This window comes from Pistacia vera, unplaced genomic scaffold (genome assembly GCF_008641045.1).
Source record: "Pistacia vera cultivar Batoury unplaced genomic scaffold, PisVer_v2 Contig94, whole genome shotgun sequence".
NCBI lineage: Eukaryota > Viridiplantae > Streptophyta > Magnoliopsida > Sapindales > Anacardiaceae > Pistacia > Pistacia vera.
Window position 1 is genome coordinate 357,260 of NW_022196823.1, and position 6,106 is coordinate 363,365.

Consider the following 6,106-nt stretch of genomic DNA (forward strand, 5'->3'; position numbering starts at 1 on the left):
TTTTCGAACACGATTTGACAACCATGTTGCCCACTCTTATTAACCCATTGGCTTGAGCGTGCTCAGTCGATATGGGATCTCCAACAAGAACCAAAATAAGATGACTTTCTTGGGCATATTGTCAGATGACAAAATCATTAGATAATATTGTAAGATGACAAATTGTAGGACAATATTGTAACAATTGAATTCGGAGTAATAGTAAGCCGTAATGGGAGATGATTGATATCAAAACTCATGTTAACCGATATGCCACACTGCGACTCAATGCATGAGACTCAACCATGTGGAATGTTCAAATTGGATAATATTTGTCATATGCATCTTTCCATAAGGACAAAGTACTCTATATACAGGTTAAAATTGGCAGAAATTTACCTCCAAATCTTTTGAGTAGAACGCGCGTTAATGCGCAGGATCCTCGTAGCATGAGTTCAAAACCTTAATTCATGAGATGTTGCTTATAAATCCAACCACTCCGGTGCATCGGGAAATAGTAACAAGTTTAGAATCCAAACAATGTATGTATGTGGGGCTGATAGTAACAAGTTCATAGATCCAACCACATGCACAGGGGTGCATTTGGATGGTAGTACCAATTTGATGAAAAGAAATAGAGGCAACGAAAGCCGACACACAACACACAGAGGAGAGAACCCAGGCAACCCGGTGCGAACTCCCCTCAAAACCCACAAAACAAATTTTTTATAAGATTTGTGTTATCTGCCATGCAAGCGCACTGTCATGGCAAAGGTCGGATGACAAAACCAGAACTCAACCCCTTAAAAGGGCTTCTTTATCCAGTACATCTCTTGCGTCCATCATCACAGCTTCATCCCATTTCGCTCCTCATTTTAATAGATTATACAACCAAATTATGCGCACATCACTGGCTGAAGAATATCCATCAACCACTGCCTCCATAGAACCTCCCCATGCGGCTGCTTCATCCCATTTCGCTCCTCATTTAATAGATTATACAACCAATATATGCGCTACATCACTGGCTGAAGAATATCCATCAACCATGCCCCATAGAACTCCCCATGCGGCTAAAACCTAACGGTAAAAAAAAAAAAAAATAACCACCATACGTCAAAAAACTCTCGGACGCAAAAATTAGAACTTAAAACACTATTTAGAAAGAAAAGATAGCGTTTCAAGCTGACATATAAGTTATCTAAACAAGAATCTGCGACTTAAGTCTTAAGACGAGACTGCGTCAAAACTCGAGATAATAAAGTCGTTTATCTTTTGATGAAGTCAAACTCAATCAATTAAGTATCCAAAACAAGACTCGATTTAGGAAGCAAATTCAGAAGAATCATGAATATCGAGAAATATCATTGTGTAATATACAGATCTTTCTATACAAGATAGGAGTCATGATTGGCAAATCGACTTATAATGCAAATAATCTGTGAAATCAGCCAACAAACTATTAATTAAATAAATTGTTTAACATTCTATGATAGAGAAAAAAAAAATTACCTCGCACAATAAAGCGCAACGGCAGAAGATTGGGAGACTTTATTAAAAGGCCATTTGAAGTTAAAATTTAATTAAAAGGCTACATAGTTGTAAATATTAACAAATAGTCTATTTTTTTATTAAGCTTAATTAAACATGATTAGAGGTTAATTTGATTAATGAATAATTGTGTAATCTTTTAAAATTATAATATAATATGTCTCTAAAGAGTCGAATTCTTGCAAACAAACTCAAACACCGGTTTTTTTCACTTGAAATATGGACTGGTTTATCAAGCGGTCCGATTGGACCGGGCAGTTCATACTGTTCTTCCAATTCAATGGCTGTTATAATGGGTTATTAAGTATAATGGGTTTCCTATTGACTCGGACGGATATGTGACCGGGTCTCGATCCAGCCGGTTGGATGACCGGTCCCGTCCGGTTTTTAAAATCATGCATAAAAGTTTGTACTTTAGCGTTATTTTACCTAAATGAATAATATTATGATAGTTTTACAAATGTAAGCTTAAAATAAATATGCGACAAATAGCATGTTACCCCTATTAAATTATATGAATTAATTGTATGAAAAGTTTGTATCATAGGTTCGCACTTTTATTATATGATATTATTTTCCAGATTGATTATGTGACTGTGAATATTATTTTCTTCGCATATACAAGAAGCTCAAACGAGACTGAGACAGCAACCGAAGTGATTCAAGACGTTCAGTGACAAGATTTTCTTGAAGATTACAATCATTTCCAAAGCAAACACATTGCAGGCATTTTATGCTGCTTATTGATAATATTGAACACATTGCAATAAGGGGTTGCATAATATAATCTGCAAATATGAATAGCTTAAGCAGAGATTAATGGGGGCATATTAAGAGCTTCCCACTGCATATGTCGTTCAACATCCATGTCAGATACGTTAATAGTGGTCTTTGCATCAGGGCCTATTGGATCATACAATGAATCCTCTGAAAATTCAGTGGACAATGATTTCAGTGTAGAATGGTTCCCATTCTGCTTCTCTCAGGACCTTCAGAATTTCTTTAACAACAATCTTGCTCGCCTCTGGTGAAAAGTGGATTCCATCCTGCACAAGAATCAGCCAACAGTGCAAGTGAATAGCCTTACTGAAGCAATCAGTTTATGCAAGACTTCATTACTTAGCACATCGATATACATTAGAAATCAACATGTAAACAATATTGAGAAATGGTGGCGGCAAATCTAGGTGTAATGGAAACTCGTGGTATCAGAGACTATTATCGCGACACAATGTCACTTACGTGAAGCAAGTAGTTAACCAGTCATCTCGTTGCTGCAGTGCAGTCCAAAGATCAATGCAATTCACATCCATCTCGTAGCAGAGCTGCAAACAGGCTTCTGAATATACTCGGCAGTCCTATGTGTTCGGTTTACTCTTCCAAATTTCCCATGGGTTTAAAGGTAAGAAATTACTATTACGCAAAGTGTGCAAGAGAAACCAAGAAAAAGAAACAGAAGTAAGCATTGATGCACCTCAGGGTTTCTAATTTGTTGCTCGTTGATAGGAGGACTGCTAAGAAAGATGATGCGCGTCGTTGGAGAAAGGCTCGGTAACCAGAAAGTGTATGTCAGAATATGCATCCAAGTAAAGATAGTCAAGAGGAAGAAATCTAATTTCCACCAGGCAGTGCTCAAGGGTGAAAAAATTGTCAACCCTTCAATTATCTACAAAAAGACTCACAATGAAGCTCTGAGCTAGAAAATTTAAGTCTGATTTATATAGAACAAACTGGTGGTATAGCATTGATCAAAGTGGACTTGAGAATTTCATTCTATTAACAAAGTATTGATCAAATCTGGACTTTGCAAGATTACCTTGAGATGTAGAGCGATCTTCCTCCTGTTTCGATATACTCAGGCAAGGGAACATGGGGGCCTATGCCACTAGGGTGAGGGTGCATGGAGTCATTACCACCAAAAATACTATAACCAATGCAGGTGTACAGAAGCTTCCTTGATTGATTGTAACATTACAACATTACATTAGATGTTAATGCCAATATGCTCAAAAAAAAAAAAAAAAAAAAAAAAAAAAAAATGATAAATCACACAAGAATCGGAAATCCTTTGCAAGAAAACAGAGAGACCCAATCAAGTTTCAAATCAGAAAGTTCATCTCACTCATGATTCCTGTGCAAGCTTTTAGATAAACTAAACAGTTCTTGCTATAGATAGTTGAGTTGGTAAGAAAGCTAGTCAGTATAATATACAGGAACACCATTTGATCTATACACTATAGAGCAGAAGGTCCAATTTTTTTTTTTTTCAAATTAATGATATATTTAAATAATAGAGTTGACTGGACTGAAGCTTACTTAGTTGTGATAAGAAAGGGGTTATTTTGAGTTTAGAATACCTAAATTATATTTAAATAACAAGGTTTACAAAACGGTCTATAAATATTGTGCTTTCAAAATTAAGTTCAACCAACCCTAGAGTTTTCTGAGAAAAAACTACTCTTAATTACCTTGGGAAAAATCTGTTCAAGTACTGTAGGCCACGCCTGAATTCCAACCGAGTATCCTCGCAAAAGTATGTCTGCCTAACACATGAAGCTCAAAATCAGTTGTACTTCTAAGAATAAATGGTGCTCCATCAGGTTGCAGTTAACAAAGAGAAAAATGTTAAATAATTATAATAATTTAAAACAGAAGTTTCTACAGTGAAGTGATAATGGAAACCACCATTGGCTGACTTGATGACAAAAGAGCAAGAAGGTTCTATAAGCTTTGAGTTCAGTCCTCTCAAACACTAATAAGGGTGACACTGGGGTTCTTATCGTTGGGTTCTAGGATTCCGAGAGATTAGTTGAGGTGCGTGCAAGTGGATCCAAAACACCCCAGGATTAAAAAAAAAAAAAAAAAAGTGATAATGGAAATTTGGGATGTTATCACTAATCACTATCTACCCTCTGGAAAGTGCACTTCTAAAAATAGTCACACATTTATAATAATTATTTGATGAACAAAATTCCCACTTCAATTAGAAAAAAGTTGAAAGGTCAGTACTACAGAACCACCACAAATTTAACTAAAAAGCAGCTGTACCTTTCTCCCTGTATCAAATTATGGTATGTTGGGCAGATAATGTGTTTTTAATTTCAGAAATATTTCTGGTGGCATGCAATGCATCCTTACTTTGTATACAAACATGCATTAAGTCTATAGACTTAAGTCCCAATGAAAAATAAAGAACAGTATGTCAAGAAATGTGGACTCCACCACTAACAATGGCTAAGATAAGATGACATACACAACAGTACAAAACTTGGCAGAGAAAGGAAACACAGACAATATTTGGCAATACAAATTTAAACAGACACAACAAAAGAAGCAAAACAATAAACGCAAATCTAATTTTTCCCTGTGAAAAAGTAAAAAGAATTTCGAGGATAATGCTCTCAACAGTTCTTGACAAAACCTGTCAAAAATGATTTCCATGTTTTGAATCAAAAACCATCTTTTCAATATTATTTGTATCTTATCCTGTCAGCCACAACAAGAAACTTCAAGTACAGCACAAACAGATAAGATAGAGAATCAAAAAGGGTATATGATGATGAGGAAGTACCTTACGAGCATATATGTCGGCCAGAATTGAACCCCACCCTTCATTACTGAAACTGAGCTGAACTATGGACGACCCAAACAGCACAAACTGAGGCCTCTCCGGTCCAACCATCTTTCTCTTTAATACTTCAAACTTATTCAAACGTTTATAATCCCACAAAAAACATGGCAGCTCCTATTTTATTTATAATTATTTATCATTTGGAAGATGGAGGGCTGAGATGAGAGATAACAACACAAGGCAAAATAGCAGGTGAAGCAGAATCAGTTCTGTTTGGCCAATTTATTTTAAAGTAAAAATTTGTTGAGGAGGAGAGGGCGGTCCTTTGGCTTTTTGTGGCCATGCTTTGATTCTCCAATATCTTTTATATTTTAAAAATGTCACTAATCCAGTCAATCATTGAGTTAGGTAATTTAAATTTTTGAAAAGAACATAAAAGTAGAAAGTGATTGGTTCCAATGATTTCGTGATATAAGGGTAATAATAATACAGCAACAACTCTTTTTTCTAAACTTTTATCATCTCACAATTAATTAGTGAAATCTTTACATAACCTATGTAAAACTCGTTATAAACTGGTAAATTACAAACTACAATTAATTAATAAAATTTATACAAGATTTATATAAAACCTATTATGAACTGATCAATTATAAACTATTTCATTAGGATTATAAAAAAAAAATTTATAAAAAATAATTATTATATAATATTATTCGATAATGGAGTATCATCCAGTGGTGAGATTTGGTTGACAAAATTTTATAAGTGGAATTAATATAAACTTATAATTCTCAAGAAAAGAAAGAGAATAAATTTTCATTATTTTCTCTCATATTCACTACTATTTTTACTTTGTTCCATAACAAACTATAAATCTATTTTATTAAATATAAAATATAGGTAACCACTATTAGATTATCGGATGATAAAAGAGTAAAAAAATTATATAAACTGTTAAGTTTGAGTCCAGACTCTTATCTAATCAATAATTTTAAAACGTTA

General features: G+C 34.5%; 1 pseudogene; it reads right to left on the reverse strand.

The window, feature by feature from the left end:
* Positions 1 to 2,335: 2,335 nt before the first annotated feature.
* On the reverse strand, positions 2,336 to 5,335 carry LOC116120543 (annotated as a pseudogene).
* Between the last annotated feature and the right edge of the window lie 771 nt (positions 5,336 to 6,106).